The sequence below is a fragment of the Pteropus medius genome, unplaced genomic scaffold, assembly GCF_902729225.1.
Source record: "Pteropus medius unplaced genomic scaffold, Ma_sr-lr_union100, whole genome shotgun sequence".
Classification (NCBI taxonomy): Eukaryota; Metazoa; Chordata; class Mammalia; order Chiroptera; family Pteropodidae; genus Pteropus; species Pteropus medius.
The window spans coordinates 2024674-2042283 of NW_024342474.1; the positions used below are offsets into that span (position 1 = coordinate 2024674).

A 17610-nucleotide genomic window follows, 5' to 3' on the forward strand; every position below is an offset into this window, starting at 1 on the left:
TGTGATATTTTCTCAAGGAGGCTATAAAACTCCTAGGAGAACTTTTACATATTCATTCATTTACAAAAAATATTATTGGGTGCTTCTATTTTGCTAGGCACTGTGTTAAATATAGGAGGAAAGAAAGAGTAACTGAGCACAAATCTGCTTTCAAATAACTTATAGGCTGGAAGGGGAGGTAGGACACTGCACACCCAGGCATATAGACTTAAATAGCTCTTTATTTTATCCTACAGAGTTGGGCCCAAGGCAGTTTCTCCATCAATGCTTTTTTGGCTGCAAGTTAACTAGAAGAGATTGTAGATACCATCCAGTCCAATTAGTCCATGTCACCAATGAGGAAGCAGACTCTGAAAGGCTAAGCAACATGCCCAAGGTGATACAGGTAATGAGAGGCTAAGCTAAAGATGTGATTCTGAGTCTAAGGTGCTTCTGCCCTCTAAAGAAGCTGTATTTCCTGATTTCACTGCATATAAATTCATACTCCGGATTCATAACCTGACTTGACTGACTGATTTATCTTGAGGACTGCCATGCCCAAAATTAAGTTAGAAGTTGGAGACTCTGGATGGAGTTAATACAGAGAGATCCCATTTGGCTTTTGTACTTTACAAAGTCTCATTCCAAATATGTAACAATTTCTCCTTTCCTTTAACTTTTTTTTTTTGGCATCTTACATTTTGTTCTAAGAGATGAAATTGGTAAGAGGGTTGAAGATATCAGTCTCAGGGCCTGCCAGCCCTGCTACCAAAGCTACTTATTTTTCAGTGTGCAAATAATATGATTGAGGCAGTAGGAGTGTGAAGAGAAGAGGGAAAAACATCTCAGGAAGTATAAGTATTCATGATCATTTCCACATATTTTTTTGCCTTTAATTAAAAATCAGATTGAAATTATTCTGGTTGGAAATCAGTCTTTTTCATTGAGCAGTTATTGCTGAATTCTCCAGTCTCAACTTATTCCTCTCACAGGTATCATAGCTGGTCTGATGCTAGACTAATGTGTGTGAAATAGATTTCTGACAGCCAAAATACCTAGGTCCATTTGGGAGAATACATTTTCTGTAAATCTGTGTTTCCCCAAATGTAACACAAGACCTGTATATTTAAAATACATAAAAAACAGCTCCAAAGCACATTGCAAAAACAGGAAGGGGAAAATCAATAAAATATTAGCTATAACATAACAGAATTTCTATTCATAGATAAGGGAAAAAGAACATCCTCTGATTTCACCTTTTGTTAACATAAATAACTAGTTTTGTTTTAAAATCAATTTCCTGGAAATTGGACTTTGGGTGGTAATCACACAATAGAATATATAGATGTCAAATTATAATGTACACCTGAAAATTATATAATTGTATTAACCAATGTTACCCCAATAAACTTAATAAAAAGTAAAAATAAATAAAAAGAAAAAGAAAAAGAAAAAAATAAAATCAACTTCCTCCTTTTACATTTAAGTTCTCAAGCCTTTAAAACTATATACAAAATGATAGGACAGAAATTAAAATAATTAATACTATCAATAAATTGTAATTATCGTGTGCTGCAGTTTTTTTTTAAAAAAAAACAATTCTTTAATGCTGTATGTGGTAGAGTGAAAAGCAGAACACAAATGAACACATTAAATTCAACACACCCTTGGTATTTGAGAAGTTAATATTATAAGAGCTACTTTTCTTTCATTGTTAAAAGAAAGTGGCTATCTAATCAGAGGAAAAGGATGTCATGAGAATATTTTCAAATTATTGGTTAAATAGGCCTTTGTATTTTTCTGTCTTAAGTCAGATTGTCTTCACAAAGAGGAATGTAGAGTCGAGTGTCTGAGATGTAGGAGAAAAATACATGTCTTTGCACAGCTTTCAATGACCTTTCATTTATCCCACTCTCCTTCCCTCCTACTCTCTTTTGTCCAAAATATGACCTGGATCAGAAGAGTAACGGCAGTCACTTTTCAGCCTTGTACTGTCCTGGGCTCTTCAGCTTTGGGAGCAACCTAGTGAAGTACATCCTGTGAAATCAGTTACAAACTTAGAGAAACTTAGTAGTTTTCACCATATTTTTGCTATTGACTTCTGACAAGGCAAATACCTAGGACATAGTTGACACTGTATATTTGACAATTTGGTGGGGTAGGTCTTTTAAATAATCACATTTTACTTTTGTAGTACTTTTCCTGTGAACATCTTCCAAAATTTATAGAAATTGGAGCTCAGTCCCATGGATGACCAAGCTCTATCTTAGGTGTCAGCTGGATCATTCAGAAGGCCCTAAAGGTTTTGCTGAGAGGTCATATAATTGGACGGACGTGCTCAAGATGGCCAGGTGGCGCACTCATTCCATACGACAGGTGAGTGCGTTAGTGAATCCCATGGCAGGAAGAGAGGAGGCATCACTAACTCTAGGACAAGCCAGCTACTCAACAATTCCCAAATGACTTGGTGCTCCATGCCAACTATTGCATGAGGGAAAAAGAGCCCACGGTAAGAAAGATTTAAAATGATACAAATGCTTTATGTTGTGAGAGGGAAAAAAAATCAGCAAAAATATGAGTCAGATACTCCAGACATTTTCTGTGCATTGTTTTGTAATTAATCCTTACAATTTTCTCTAATATAAATTATCCAGATTAGGACCGAGGCAGAGAGATTAGGGAGGGCGAAGATAGGTGAAGAGATAATAAACTAGCATTCACTGGGCCCCAGATATGAGTCTAGCATTCTGCTAGGTGGTTCAGATATATTGTTTAATTCTGACAGCACTCTTGTGGTAGGGATTATACTCTTTTTTATGAAGGAGAAGGAAACTGAGGCTCAGGGGTTAAAAAATGTGTTCAAGTTCACGCAAGCAGTAGGCAGTGAAATCAAACTCGGAAGCCAGATCGGGTTCTCATCAATATACCATTCTTCCTTCACTATATTCCTTAGTAAGAAAACAGATGCTTAAAATTTCAATTTTTCGATTCCTATGCTAGTTTCCAAATGCCTTTCTGCTAGTATATCCTTTTAAGAAGTTAACATATCTGACAGAAATTAATAGTATGCATATTTATAATTAGTGATAGTTCTAAAGATAGAGGAGTCTAAGGCATTTTGAAGTGATTGCTTGCTTTACTTTTAAAAAATATTCTTAATTTCTTTTTGCTAAGAAATCTTGCTACTCCAAAAATAGGCCCTAACAACTCCCTCAGAAATTGCAATTCCTTACACTTAATGAATGTGAATGGATTTTCAGTGAAATTTTAAATATAAGAGTTAAATATATGAGGGCACAGCCAAAGCTGAATACGCTGGAGATTTTCCCATAAGGTCATGGTGCTGAATACCTACACAAAAAATGCTGAAATAACTACGGGCATTAACAGAGCCAAGAACTAACTGACAGTGGAATTTACATAGCATAAATATAGGGAAGAAACAGATACATACCAAGAAATGGTTTAGCTCACAATAAGTGGTCCAAAATTGATTGATTATTTATATTTAGTTTAAGATCCCATGTTAAGTACATTAAAGAGGGTACACATATAGAAGACTCTTGATTGTTTAGAAAAACTGGAATTAGTGGAAAATTTGCCCCACTTTTGGCTTGAAAAGATTCCCTATTTAGGGAGTCCAAATGTCTGTACCATCTTTGCCATTAACTCACCGTATAATGTGGGTGAGTCTCTTAAAAACATAAATTCTCACTTTCCTTTGGGTAAACAAAAGGGGTTAGACTAACTCTCTAAGGCCCTTCCAGCTTTTGCATTCTAATATACTGTATAGCAAGATTAAAATTTGTTGTGACAGTTCTCTTCACCTCATAAAGAGAAAGATAATAATTCACTTCTTTCCATATTCATGAAGATTAATGTCATAACGATGCTCTGTCTTCACATTCATTCTCTTTATGAATTGCAACCCCAGAACTTGTGCTGTGCTGGATTCATGGAAAAACAAATGACTTTCATGCATAATGAAGCTCGTATCTTGCTAATCTGTCTTGTATAAACTAAGTCCCTAAGGTATAACGATCATTTTTAACTACACATTTGTTTAAATTCTCTGACATGCAACTGTAGTTATTTAAAAAGAGGCTTATGCTTTTATAATTCTGGAATAAGACATTGATTTGTTATTATGACTTTTCCGGAAATGATTCCATCTATTTGCAAAATCACAGTTGAACTGAATCACCTTAAATGAAATAAATATGTATCGTGAATAAGGTAAGTGTTCAACTGCCCCTTAGGACATGCCTTATTTTCTAGTAAATGTATGTTTATATGTCAATTAAGATATGAGGTCAAAATTTATTTCATAATCTTAGAAAAGAACTAAGAAATTGTCATAGCTAGGAGGGCAAACTGCAAAACATGAGCTCTGACGACTAAATGCAACTTCCTCCCCCTGTTGCCTCATTCTGGTCTCCATTCTGGGTCATCGCAGCTCTCCATGGGGGAGGAAATGAAAGCTCTCAAGTCCCAGGCAGCCCTGTTGAGGCTGCTTCACAGGACATTTCTGAGGAGATTTTGTTTGTGAGCTACAAAATTAGACCCATAAAGAGCAGGTCACTGATGTGGGATCAAAAGCCAGAGATTTACAGGGCAAACTGAAGTGCCTAAAAATTCTTCATGGAGGAAAAACAGTTCATGGAGTTGAATAAAGCAAGAAGTAGAAGATTGGGCCAAGCAAAAAGTTTGAAGTATAACTTGGCCTTATTCGATTTTTAAAATAGATTGATCCCTTTAAATGTTGTGCAACTAAAAATAAAAGGTTCTCTTTAGGAAGATGAGCCATTAGCAATTGCAGGGCTAAATTTGGGACTCTCACGTGAGATAATGGTTGGGTTTCCCATCACCGGCCCCTCTGTTTTGCTCTGTCAGGGCCTTCCTTTTCATCTTACACCCTTTCACATTCTCCCTAATTCTCAATTTTTTGATGTCACCCTCCATGAGCATTAGTAATAGTTTACAGTTTATCAAAGAACTCTTTGTGTCATTTCCCCTTAAGATTCTAATTACATATCAGCCATGTTACCTATCAAGAGAATCTATGATACCTGATTGTTTTCTTATGAGTATTACAGGTGGCATGCAGTCTGTGGAGCAGATGATAAAGAAGCCTTCTTTGTTGGGTTCTCTGACCTCCCTAGAGAGAGGAACTTATGGTATGCCAGTCACCATAATTTAAAGTCATTAAGTCATTGAATTCTTACAATGGCCTCATGAGAATACTATTATTGTTTTCCTTTTACAGATGGGGAAGCTGAGGTAGGGAGCTGCTAAGGGGTGGGCCTGGCTGTTCAGCTCTGCTGGTTTAGACTCCCTCCCTGTCCTTTGCCGCCTGGCTGCTGGACTTGACTCAGCGTTGGCCCCATAGCAGCCTGACTTGTTTTTGGAAACTTCTCAGTTTCGGTGACTTAGATGTTGACTGAACTACTTGGCTTATGGATCCCATGTACCTTTGGATTTCTTTTCATATTATTCTCTTGGCTTAGTGATATAGTCTTCTCCACAGCTAAAAGTAAAGGGGACCCAATTTTTTACTCTCCGCATTCAGCTCCATATGATTGCTTGGCCCCAGCTATGTAAGGGAGCAAGTTTGGGTAGGATCCAATGATTCCTGCTCCCAGGGACGAATGCTGGTGAGACATGGATTCAGAGTTGAGCCAAAAGACTTAGAGTTGAGGATAGGAGATCCAGTTCTAGAGACTGTTTACCTGACTGAATGCTCTAGGAGGACAGAGACCATCTCAGTTTTGTTTACCTCTAGATCCCCAGCACCAGTAAGGTACTTGGCACATACTAACTGCTCAATAAATATTTATTGAATGAAGACATGAATTAATGACTGACTAGGAGAAGGCAGTGGTATTGGGCAGACTATGGAGTAGGGTGTCAAAGCAGGGCCACTCGTATGTTTAGGCTCTGTTCCTTACACACCAAATATTGGGTGTGCTGAATGAGATCTATAAGAGCCATGTGGCCATAGTGAAGCTGAGGCCTTGGGTAGACTTTCTGCTTCCTTCATGGTCTAGTTCAGTAACCAAGAGTAAACTGGTTTCTGGGGAGAGTGAACAGTGAGCCAGAAAAGGCAAGGTCAGGAGGATTGGTCCAAATTTTCTTTTGCTATTACTGGAAGCAGAAGTCTGAGGCACATCTCCTACAGCTGTTTTTCTACTTTCCTTTCAGCTTGTTTCTGGACAAGACTTACCATTTGCATCAGTGTTTCTTTAAAGCCCAGAGTCTGTTTGCACATACACAGGATGTATAACTGTAGGCACATCAGTCCCCTTCCTTTCATAACTAACTCAAGAAGGTACTTTTACTGAGATATTTGAGCATTTTCCTTAACCAGCCTCTATCAACGTGCTGTTCAACACTCTCGTTGCTACCAATCTTACAGTGTGTTCCTCTCATACTCTTGCCCAGGGATTATGTCTTATCTCATATTTGCATCCTTGATGTCTAGTACAATGCCCAGCAAAGGGTTAATACTCAAGAAATGTGGCTCTGTTACCAATGTTTTGCCTGCAAACATTTTTCAGAGTCTTAATTTTTTTCCAGTTTTAATGAGAAATAATAGACATATATCACTGTATAATTTTAAGGCATAGGCTATGATGGTCTGATTTACATACATTGTGAAATGTTTACCACAATAGGTTCAGCTAACACCCATATTCTCATATAGATGCAACAAAAGAGAAAGAAAACAAATTTTTTCTTTGTGGTGCAAACTCTCTTGACAACTTTCCTATATATTGTACAGCAGGGTTAGCTATAGTCATTGTGTTGTACATTAAATCCTTAGTACTTATTTGTCTTATAACTGAAAGTTTAAAACTGTTCACCACCTTTCTCCAATTCCCCATTTCCCCCACCCTCCATCACAAGTCTGATTTCTTTTTCTATGAGATATATATATATATTTTTAAGATTCCACACATATAAATGAGATCATACAGTATTTGTCTTTCTCTGTCTGACTTATTTCATGTAGCATAATGCCTTCAAGTTTCATCCACATTGTCATTTTTTATGGCTGAATAATATTCCATGGTAGATATGCCACAACTTCTTTATCCATTCATCCATCGGGGAACACTTAGGTTGTTTCCATATCATGGCTATTGTAAATAATGCTGCAATGATCATGGGGCGGGGTGCGGGGGAGGGGTACATATATCTTTTTGAGTTAGTGTTTTTATTTTCTTTGGACTTGCTGGATTATATGTTAGCTCTATTTTTAATTTTTTGAGAATTCTTGATACTATTTTCCATAGTGACAGTACTAATTTACAACGCCACTAACAGTGCACGAGGGTTCTCTTTTCTCCACATCCATACTAGCTTCTGTTATCTCTTGTCTTTTTGATACTGGCCATTCTAACAAGTGTGAGGTGATCTCTCACTGTGGTTTTAATTTTCATTTCTTTAATGACTAGTGATGTTGAGCATCTTTTCATATACCTGTTGACTTTTTGTAAATCTTCTTTGGAGAAATGTTTATCAGGATCTTTGCACACTTTTAACTGTTTTTTTTTTTTCTTTTGGGTTGCATGAGTTTGTTATATACTTTGGATATTAACCCTTTATCGGATACATGGTTTGCAAATATTTTTTTCTCGTATAGGTTTTCTTTTCATTTTGTTGATGGTTTCTTTTGCTGTGTAGAAGACTTTTAGTTTGCTGTAGTCTCATTTCTTTATTTTTGATTTTGTTCCTTGTGCTTTAGGTGTCACATCTAAAAAAATTATTACCAAGACCCATGTCATGGAGCTTTATTCCTATGTTTTCTTCTGGTAGTTTTATGGTTTAGATCTTACATTTAAGATTTTAATCCATTTTGAGTTAATTTTTGTGAGTGGAGTAAGATAGGTATCTAGTTTCATTCTTTTATATGTGAATATCCAGTTATCTCAGCACCATTTATTGAAAAGGATGCTTTTTCTCCACTGAGTATTCTTGGCTCGCTGGTCAAATACTAGTTGACCATATATGCTTAGGTTTATTTCTGGGCTCTTGATTTTGTTCCATTGGTCTATTTGCCTGTTTTTTTTTTTTTTTTTCACATGAGTACTTTAGTGTTTTGATGACTATAACTTTATAGTATAGCTTGAAATCAGAAAGTGTGATGCTTCCTGCTTTGTTCGTTTTCAGGATTTCTTTGGCTATTCAGGGTTTTATGGCTCCATATAAATTTTAGACATGCTTTTTTCTACTATAAAAAAATGCAATTGGACTCTTGATAGAGGTTGAATGGAATCCACAAATGGCTTTTGGTTGTATTAACATTTTAACAATATTAATTCTTCCAATCCATGAACACAGCATATCTTTTCATTTATTTGTATCTTTTTCAGTTTCTTTCATCAATGTCTTGTAGTTTTCAGAGTAAAGATCTTTAACTTCCTTAGTTTTATTTATTCCTAAGTATTTTATTGTTTTAGATGTTATTATTATAAAAGGGATTGATTTCTTTATTTTTCAGGAAATTTGTGGTTACTGTATAAAAATACTACTAATTTTTGTATGTTAATTTCATATACTGCAACTTTACTGAATTTATTGATTAGATCTAACAGTTTTTTGATTGAGTCTTTTGAATTTTATATATGCATATATAAAATCACGTCATCTGTAAATAGAGACAATTTTACTTCTTCCTTTCCAACTCTAATACCTTTTTTTCTTTATGTTGCCTGATTGCTCTAGCTAGGACTTCTAGTATTCTTTTGAATAGGAGTAGTGAAAGTAGGCACCCTTGTCAGAGTCTTTATTCCTAATCTATTCTCCATCTTGCATTTTCTAAATTGAGTTCTCAGGACTTTTCGATTCTTGTATTTCATGACTATGGACATACTATTTTGTGTTTGAATAAGGCAAGTGCTTAAAGTTTAGATGAACATTTAAAAATTTTTAGTTAAAATAAAATAGTAAAGATTTTGCATCTCACCTTAAGAAATAAAAATCTTGAGAGAAAACTTTGAGCAAATAAGTAGAATGGGTCATCGTGATTCTTTCAAAAATAAGAATATTAAAATTTTCTTATTGAACCATATTCCCTTGACCTATAACATTGAAATTATTACACTAAATATTACTTGTGTTATTATTGAAAAAATACACTTTAAAGTTAATTCAGCCTGGATAATGAATTTGGATGATTAAATTGCATGCCTGAATATGAAATCTACTCTTGAATATGAAAAATAATGAGAGACAGGAATAGCAGAGGTAATTGAATTGCCCCCCAAATCCACACGTCTAATTTTAATAATTTTTTTTAGCATCTCACACTAAGCTTCTCAGCAAGTAGCAAGCGAGCAGAATAGACTTACGGGACTGACTGCTTTTCTAGTCCCTGTTCACCTTTCCACAGAAGTCTCAACCCGCAGGACAGTGGCCAAGAGTCCTGCAGCAGGAGGCTGAAGAGAAGCAGAGATTCTGGTCAATTCACAAATTGCCCAGTCAGCTCCTGGAATAATTGAGAGTCAGCTATAACGAATCTGGTTCCCATCTTAGGCCCGAATAATGCTGGGCATTAACTTTGTCTTTTTTTTTTTCCTGTCTCAAAACCATCCCCGACCATAAGATTTCTTTTCTATTACTCTAAAAATAATCAAATAAAGAATAAACCTTTATTTTTTTGGTCCCAAATACCTTGCATTTCATCTAGAGAAATAAAAATCTTAAGAGCAGTTCAGCAAATGAACAAATAGAACATATATATATATATATATGTATCTATTATATATAATCTCAGTGTGACACCTGAGATGAGCGTATTTATCTTTTTTTCTGACTTTTTTTGTGTTTGAGAAATGAAAGAACTAATTTTGATTTATTACTTGAAAATACATTGGAGATTTACAGCTCTGTCAGGAAAAAATTATATAAAGTAAAGTGTATTTGCAATTGTACACTTCCCTTACCGTCCATGGAGGAAAAAAAATCTTTGTTCTCTGGGCCTGAGACAGGGCCTCTGTTGTGCGGAATGAGGTGTAGGTGAAAGTGGGGAGAAAAATGGCCGAAGCCTAGAATAGGCTAGATTATATTAGAAAGAAGAAGAGAGGGGAGAACAAATATTTTAGGACAGAGACAGAGAGAGAGGGAGAGAGAGACAAATGAACAAATGTGGGGAAGGGATGAGTGTGATGAATAGCTGCTGAGAGGTGAGAGACAGACTTTGGAGGTGCTGTGGTGCTCAGGCCAGACTCCAGGAAGCTCAGTTCCATGCAGGCTACACTATTAAACACGGAGGACTAAGCATTCGTAAGAATGTGACAATCCTCACAACTAAATATAAATAAAATCTTCATGACTTTGTTTTTTAACCCAGGTCTTTCCTGTGGTATATTTTTGCATTATCTTTCATTCTCTTGAGCAAAACCAAAAGAACGACAGACACATTGTTTTTATAACATACAGTTCTATAGAAGATGAAATTAAGTTTTTATAGTCTGGAATTGGAGTGGTTCCTCTCAGAAACTGCTAAGTATAATTTTCCCTTTAACATATTTTAGGTATTTATAAATTCTCATGAGTTTAGAAAGCTTCATTTGGAAAATCAACTAAGTCATTGTTAGTACTCTGAGAATGTTATTACACATCAATATTAATATGATGTGGATACTATAACAATGAGAATATCTTTTCCTACCCTATTTTCTTACAGAAACCAGATTTTGCACTAGTTTTTAATGTAATTAAAAATATGTGTTTATCTTATTTTAAAATCCTCTCTCTTTGTCATTACTTCTGTTTTATACATTAGATATTTCGCTCTTGCTGGCGCCTCACTTTTCATTCCTTTTTGTAGGTTTCTGTGCAATAAAGTGACTTTCCTCTAGAGCCCAACACAGGGCTTTGCATGTAGTAGATGTTCCTATATTGAATAAATGTAGACTGGTAGATTTCCCCAACTAGTTTTAGGGGACAGTGGATAAGATGGCTTGACTGGGCTTGATATGTCAACTTGATTGGGCTGAGCTATAGTCCTTAGCTATTCAATCAAACATAAACTTAGGTGCTATAATGAAGGGATCTTGTAGTATAAAGTCCTTAATCAGTTGACTTTAAGTTAATCAAAATTATCCTGGATGGGTCTGACCTAATCAGGCATGCCCTTTCAACAAGGCTTTCTTTGGGCTCAGACTCTAAGAGCTGCTAGGTCTACATTTTCTCTCTCTCTCCCCTGGATCTTGGGGTAGCAGCTTATGATTCTCCCATCTTTTTTAATGATCACTTTATTTATTTATTTATTACATTAAAAAAAATTTCAGTTAGAGTTGACAATATTATTTTATATTAGTTTCAGGTAAACAGCATAGTGGTTAGACATTTACATTATGATTTTCCTTTCTTGATGGCCATGGACAATAAGCTTCAGCTTGTACCTGTGGGCCTGCAGCCTGCTTGTGACTTTTCTTCCTGACCGCCTGGGGACAGGAGCTTCAGTCTGTGTTCATAAGTAACAGCTTGCTCATTTCTTCCCTTTTTGAATATCGACCTTATGGACTTCGGACTTGTTTAACCAGCCCTCAAAATAGTGTAAACTGATTTCTTGTAACACACACATACACAAACACACATTCTCTCTCTCTCTCTCTCTTCCTGATTCTTCTCTAACTGGCTCTAACTGGTAGAATGGGTATCTGATTCCTCCTCTTTTATTCCCAATGATTCTCATTGAGTTTAGATCTCATAAATAAATCTTGGCTGAGTGGGTCCTGGAATCTTCAAGGTCTAAAATGAACTATACTTGAAGTACAATTTTAATAAACATACAGGCTTTATATAAACCAGTGTATCAATGTTTCATTTTTTATTTAAAGTGTTTTTCCCTTTTCTTTTTTCTTTTTTTAAATTTCGGTTTCCTTTATTTCGATGAAAAGAAAATAGCTGAGTTTTGGACATATTTATTCTACTTTCCCTCTCATATGTCAGAATTCAGTGAGCAAAGAAACCCAGGGCAGAAAAACTATTCTGTTAGAGCTACAAATAGCTGCATCCCAGCTAGTGAAAGATGTTTGGAGTTGAGGGCTTGTCTTATCTGAGGGTGCTGAGTCAGGAAGGTATTCATCACACACACTTTAATTTCGAGGCGGGGTGGGGGAAGGCAACATTCTTTCTAGCCCCCTTACTCGAACTGATATGTGTCAAGGATAAGGTGAAATTCTCAAGGGTCTACAATAAAGTCACTAAAATGGGTTGGGTGGAAAGTAAGAAATGTAACTTTTAATTGGAGAAATGGAGGAGTTAAAAATAGAACTAATCAGGAACAATATCTTTCTGCAGCCTGCCTGCCTGTCTTCCTTCCATGTTCCTTCATCCCTTGGTTTCTTATTTTTTCTTTTTCCTTCTCTTTCTTCTTTTTCCATCCAGCAGTTATGGTGAGGTAAAATTGTGATAAGATGCATTGGGAAATACTTTTCACTGACAGATTGTCAGAGAGTTGGAAGGCCAACCCCAGGCCTGGTCAGAGTAGAGTGTGATCTTGCTCAGATTAGGGGCTTGGCTAAAGGCATTCACTTATCTGTAGTTCTGCTTGTTTTTGTCTTGGGAAGCTGGTGCTAGGAATGTCTTTAAACTGGAGGCACCCTGGGATCACTATAAGACCCGGATGGAGATGGGGAGAAAGCTGGCTGTCATCCAGGCCTGTGCCAAAGGCAAGGGAGGTTGAAGTCCATAGCTGGCCTGGCCCAGTTCACCAGGGCTCGAGGGAGACAAGTTCAGGTGCTAGGCTACAAAGCATATTTTCATGGAATGTCATCTTGCATGTGTCTCTGGGAAGATATAGAGGTGAACTGGCCACGGTGCTGGAAAAAGTAGCTGCTGTATGGCTATCATGATGAATGGATGATCTTGCATTTAGAGACTAAGAATCCAGCATGTCTTTTGGATTCATAACTAATGGAAAGGTGTCCCAGTTCTGGTGGATGGGCTGGGACAACATGAAAGCCTCTTCAAAGATGTCTTATTTCACTCAGCCCTAATCCTGTGGCATTTGCTTTATAGAAACAAAGTAAATAGAAGAATAAAATATTACTTAAACTTCTTTTGGGGACCTGTTTAATTTGGCTTGTGGTAAAGAATAATGTTCTGAGGAACATTATACTAGAGAGATTTAAGGAAGATTAAGGAGATTATTAAAATATTTTTTCTTAGATATGGCGGAGGTTTGTAACACTTTTAAATCACTGTCGAAGAAACAAAAGGATGTGTTACTAGGTAGCGTTGAATGAAATACATAGAGGAGGATGTTTTAATATTAATCTATATTTTACCTCCAGGAATACCAAATTATAGAACTATTGTATTATGCACCCCAAAATTATAGTTTATCATAAAAGGGTCATATGCACCATTGCCTTACAAGAGAAATTTTATTTGAATTATAATGCGTTTCTAAATGCATTATAGAATGATTGGTAGGAGGTGTAGTCTTTTGTAACACAAAGAGCTGCTGACTAGAATTACAGTTCCCATTAAAAGGAATATAAGTGAAATAACTTTGTTTCAACAGTCATATCCTAAGGGCAAATGGGTCATAGGGAGTGATTAAACTGAAAACATGAAGCCAGTAATAATCACTATATATGTATCCCCTGTGGTTGACCCTCTTGTTTTTTCCTCAGGACTTTAGCTTTCCCAGACATTTACCATTGTGTCAACATATACTGATAACAATAATAGAATGATTAAATATGCCATTAGATTTTTCACCATAGAAATATTCTCAGCACAAGAGACAACATATTGGTATTCCTTTCTAAATTAAAATATCATAAAGAGGGCAAAAGGATTCGATAGTTGTAGCAAATAGTTTGATGGCAAGAAAAATACCATAGATCAGAAACATGAGCTTTTGTAGTAAAAACCCAAGTGCAGTAATGATAAAAACAATGCTTCAAAAACTATAGGGCATATATTTGAGTCAGAACAGCTCTTCACACAGCAAACAATGGAACACTATCAATGTTTACTTAAAGCTGTTATTCTGACCTGATAATCCTGAACAATTGGCAAAAATGGGAATGTATGTTTGAGCTCTTAAAATGAAAATTCTACTTCAGGAAATTGTGTATGTCTTCAGAGCAATATGACTCTCGGAAGGGATATAAAAATATTTCTAATATATTTTTGGAATGCCCTCGGCTTGGGCCACAATGGCACTCTGAATTTTTAATACAAGGATTTATATCGACATTAAATACTCTGTATGCCCTTCTTGTAGCTGGTAGAAGAGAAATACTTCACCTGGAAGATTTGTGTAGGTTTTCCGTGTGTCAACGTTACATTATGACCTTGTGTAGTTTTTAGGATTGACATAACTGTAGAATGAGGAACAAGAGAAGGAGAAGATGTGGAGAAACAGAGGGACAGGCAAGCACAGAGCAGCTCATCTGGAGATGGCCATTCAGATACTTGGAGAAGCAAAAGGCTTGAGATGTGTCAGAATTAAGCCACAGTGATGGAAAGGAGTTATGTGAGGGGGGAGATGGTGGTGTAAAGAAAGTCTGGAAACTTCTATTAGGCCAAGATGAAAGCTATGAACACATTTGCGGAAGTGTGTATATGTGTGTTTTACACATACATTTACTTCAAGAAGGTCTGGTCCTTTACTTTGAATGATTTTACTGTCCTAAACAGGTAAATATTCCTCTTTACTGAAAGGTGTCCTGAAAGACACCTGACGATTTGATCTAAGCTTTGTTGGCATTTGGAAGAAGAACCTGGAGTGAGAGAAGAGGGTGAGAAGTGGTGGTAGAGTCGTGGTGGCGAGGTAGTGTGGGGCGGTGGTGCCAACCTCAACCTCCTCCTTCACCCTTTGTGCTCAAAGTCGTTTCCAATCAGCCCCTCCAGAGACTTCTGAAACAGCTCCCCCGAGACTCGCAGCACCCACTTGGGTCATCCACATTCAACTGTTTTGGAAACCATATTCATTTTGCCTCTTCAAGACTACATTGTCGTTTGAATTACCTTCTAAAACATCATGACCACCCACCTCTAAACTGCTTAGCAGAGATGCATTAGAATAAGACTTGTCTCTCCCCCTACCCCACCATCCCCAACTCTCTGGAAGGTCCAAAAGAGTCCAGTCTCTAATGATGAGTCATCCTTTCCATCTGAGGATGTTCTATAAAACATGTAACTGAAAAATTTTTTAAAAAATTTATTCTAGAGATGGAGGTGCTTCTGACTTGATTCCATAATGACCTAATTGTCTTGGTGAGAGCTATTAATATGTTAAAAGAAATTCTTTTAGGTCCTTTCCTTCCCATAATGAATTTTTTAAGGGCAGCATTCAAAATCAAGGTCAGCTCACAAAGGCATCATATGCCATGGTAGCAGATAGAGGTTTAAAGCCAGTCTGATTCTGAAATTAAATTTTTTTCATGTAAAAAGTAGCTCTGGTTAATTTCATTAAAAAATCACAGTATACATAATACAAAGAGGTCTAGTGACATTTATTTTTCCTATAGCAGTACCCATAGATGTCTGAAATGGTGGTCCTAAGGCACTGGGTACAACACAAGGGACTTCTAGACCATCAAAGAGCTATCTTCTTTTGCCTTTATAGTATGTGATGCTTTTTGTCTACTTTTCTCCATTGCTACCTTTGTACCCTTTGTTTTAGTGACATATTCTCCTTTATAGGGCTTCCTAGCTCAGATTGGCTTTCAAAACATGTTTATTTCACTGAATTATTGAATTGCATTGACTAGGGCTTTTGAGTTAAGTGAATATTTCTGCGCTTTAATTTTGAGGATATGGTACACATATACATAGCATATTTCAGCAACTCAGCTAGACACTTAACACCCAAACTGACAGCCATTAAAAAATGTTTTCTTTGTGGCTAGTAGAGGGTAGACATTTATTTTTTAAATGACAGAAGTTTTTGCTTTGATAAAGAGCTTATTTTTCTTTAATAATTGACGATAGAATCCTATGAGCAGTAAAGGAACCAATTTTTCAAAAGGAAGAAGTTCTAGGATTCTTAGCAGAGAGAGATTAATTCCCTATTATGGTATTTAGTTTTGGATGAGAAGCTGTGGTGGCGTCCTGGTGGTAGAGGCAGTGTGGGGTGGTGGTGCCAACCTCACCATCCTTTACCCTTGTGCTCAAAGTCATTTCCAATCAGCCCCATCCAGAGACTTCTGACATATATAAATTTTGTTGTATTCTGTTTTCTGATTAGTAATTTTATGCTTTTATCTTTAAATTCTCTTCTCTTGCTTTCCTCAGATTTATTTTGTTCTTTCATTCTAGTTTTGGAGTTTACTGCTTATTCTGGTATCCAGCAAAGTGTAGGCAAAGTTATTTGGTGCTTTTCCCTGGTATATAAATATTATTCTCAAAGATAGTAAAGAAAAAATATATATGTTATTGAAACTCACAGGGGATATTATGAAGTAGAATTCAGAATTTATAACTATGTTAATGATAGAAGAGGGTGAGTCGAGGAGGAGCTGGAAGTGGTTCGTCATGCTCCTTGCCCCTGCCTCTATGGGCTATTTTGGTTCACATATCTAAGTATTTCAGTTCCAGGGTGGACGGGAATGGACCAGCCAAGGACTAGCCTGAGTGGTGTGTGTGAGGTGGAATTGGTAGGAACTATTTTCTCCAGCTTCCTGGGGATTGCGGGAGCTCCCACAGCAGCATCCAGGACTAGAGAATCCAATGTCTGTCCTTTGATGAGCTTGTTCCTACCTTATGAGACAAAAAGCGTTCTATGCTTTCCTTTAAATAGCCATTTAAAGGAAATGGCTATTTAAAAAAGCACACCCATATTTATCTTGTAAGCATATTCATTTGCTTGCAAGATAAATATGGGTGTGCTTTTCCTTTGTTACTATTTGACTTTGTTACAGAGCCCCCTTTACTCAATTAAGCCTTGGATTTTAGGGAAAAGTTTTTGGAAGCAGCATGTGTATAGGAAACATAAGCTTCTATAGAACAGGCTCGAATTTAGGTGTTCATCTCTCTAGGTTGTCACACTTTTCCTCTAAAGTACTCTTAAGAAGAAAGCAGAGCAGAGTGACCATGTTACCTGCCACCCCCTTCCAGAGGAGCCCAAAGCAGTCAGTACAATATCTGCATGTATTTCAGGATAAAAATCATATTTCATTTCCCCAATCTTTGCATAAAATACTTAATGGTGTGCCACATAGTTTCTTGTCCCTCTCTCTGAGAGGGAGAGAAAACCACGAGTTTTTTTTTTTTTTTACCTAATAATTTTAATTCTCATTTGGCTTTTTGAACAGACAAAAATCTTAGGGGATTATTTGAGGTGGAGCTTAAAGAGACTGGGCACATTTAGGAGGGAAGGAAACTAACACTGAGTGTCTGCTGGTTGCTAAGTACTATGCTAGTGGCTTCATAAACATTCGCAAGATAGCTCAGTCTGTAAAAATCAAGTGTGCAGACTGATGATGTTAATGCTCAGTTTTTCACTTTTTTGCAAGCAGCCGTGTAGCACTCTCCCATCTGATTCTGGACTGAGCTACGTGAGGTGGCTTTGGTCAGTTACAGATGTGATACAAACAGGGCTTGAAAAAAATCTCGTGTGACTGGGTTTGTTCTCTCTTAGCATGTTTTCCATGTCATGAA

At 36.7% G+C, this 17610-nt stretch overlaps 1 long non-coding RNA gene across 1 annotated transcript in view; it reads right to left on the reverse strand.

The window, feature by feature from the left end:
* LOC120604984 (uncharacterized) overlaps window positions 1-9419 on the reverse strand; it is an 11446-nt gene extending 2027 nt beyond the window's left edge. Inside the window, exon 1 of the long non-coding RNA XR_005653474.1 lies at window positions 9333-9419. This is a non-coding gene — a long non-coding RNA (uncharacterized LOC120604984). The remainder of the gene's footprint in view (window positions 1-9332) is intronic.
* Between the last annotated feature and the right edge of the window lie 8191 nt (window positions 9420-17610).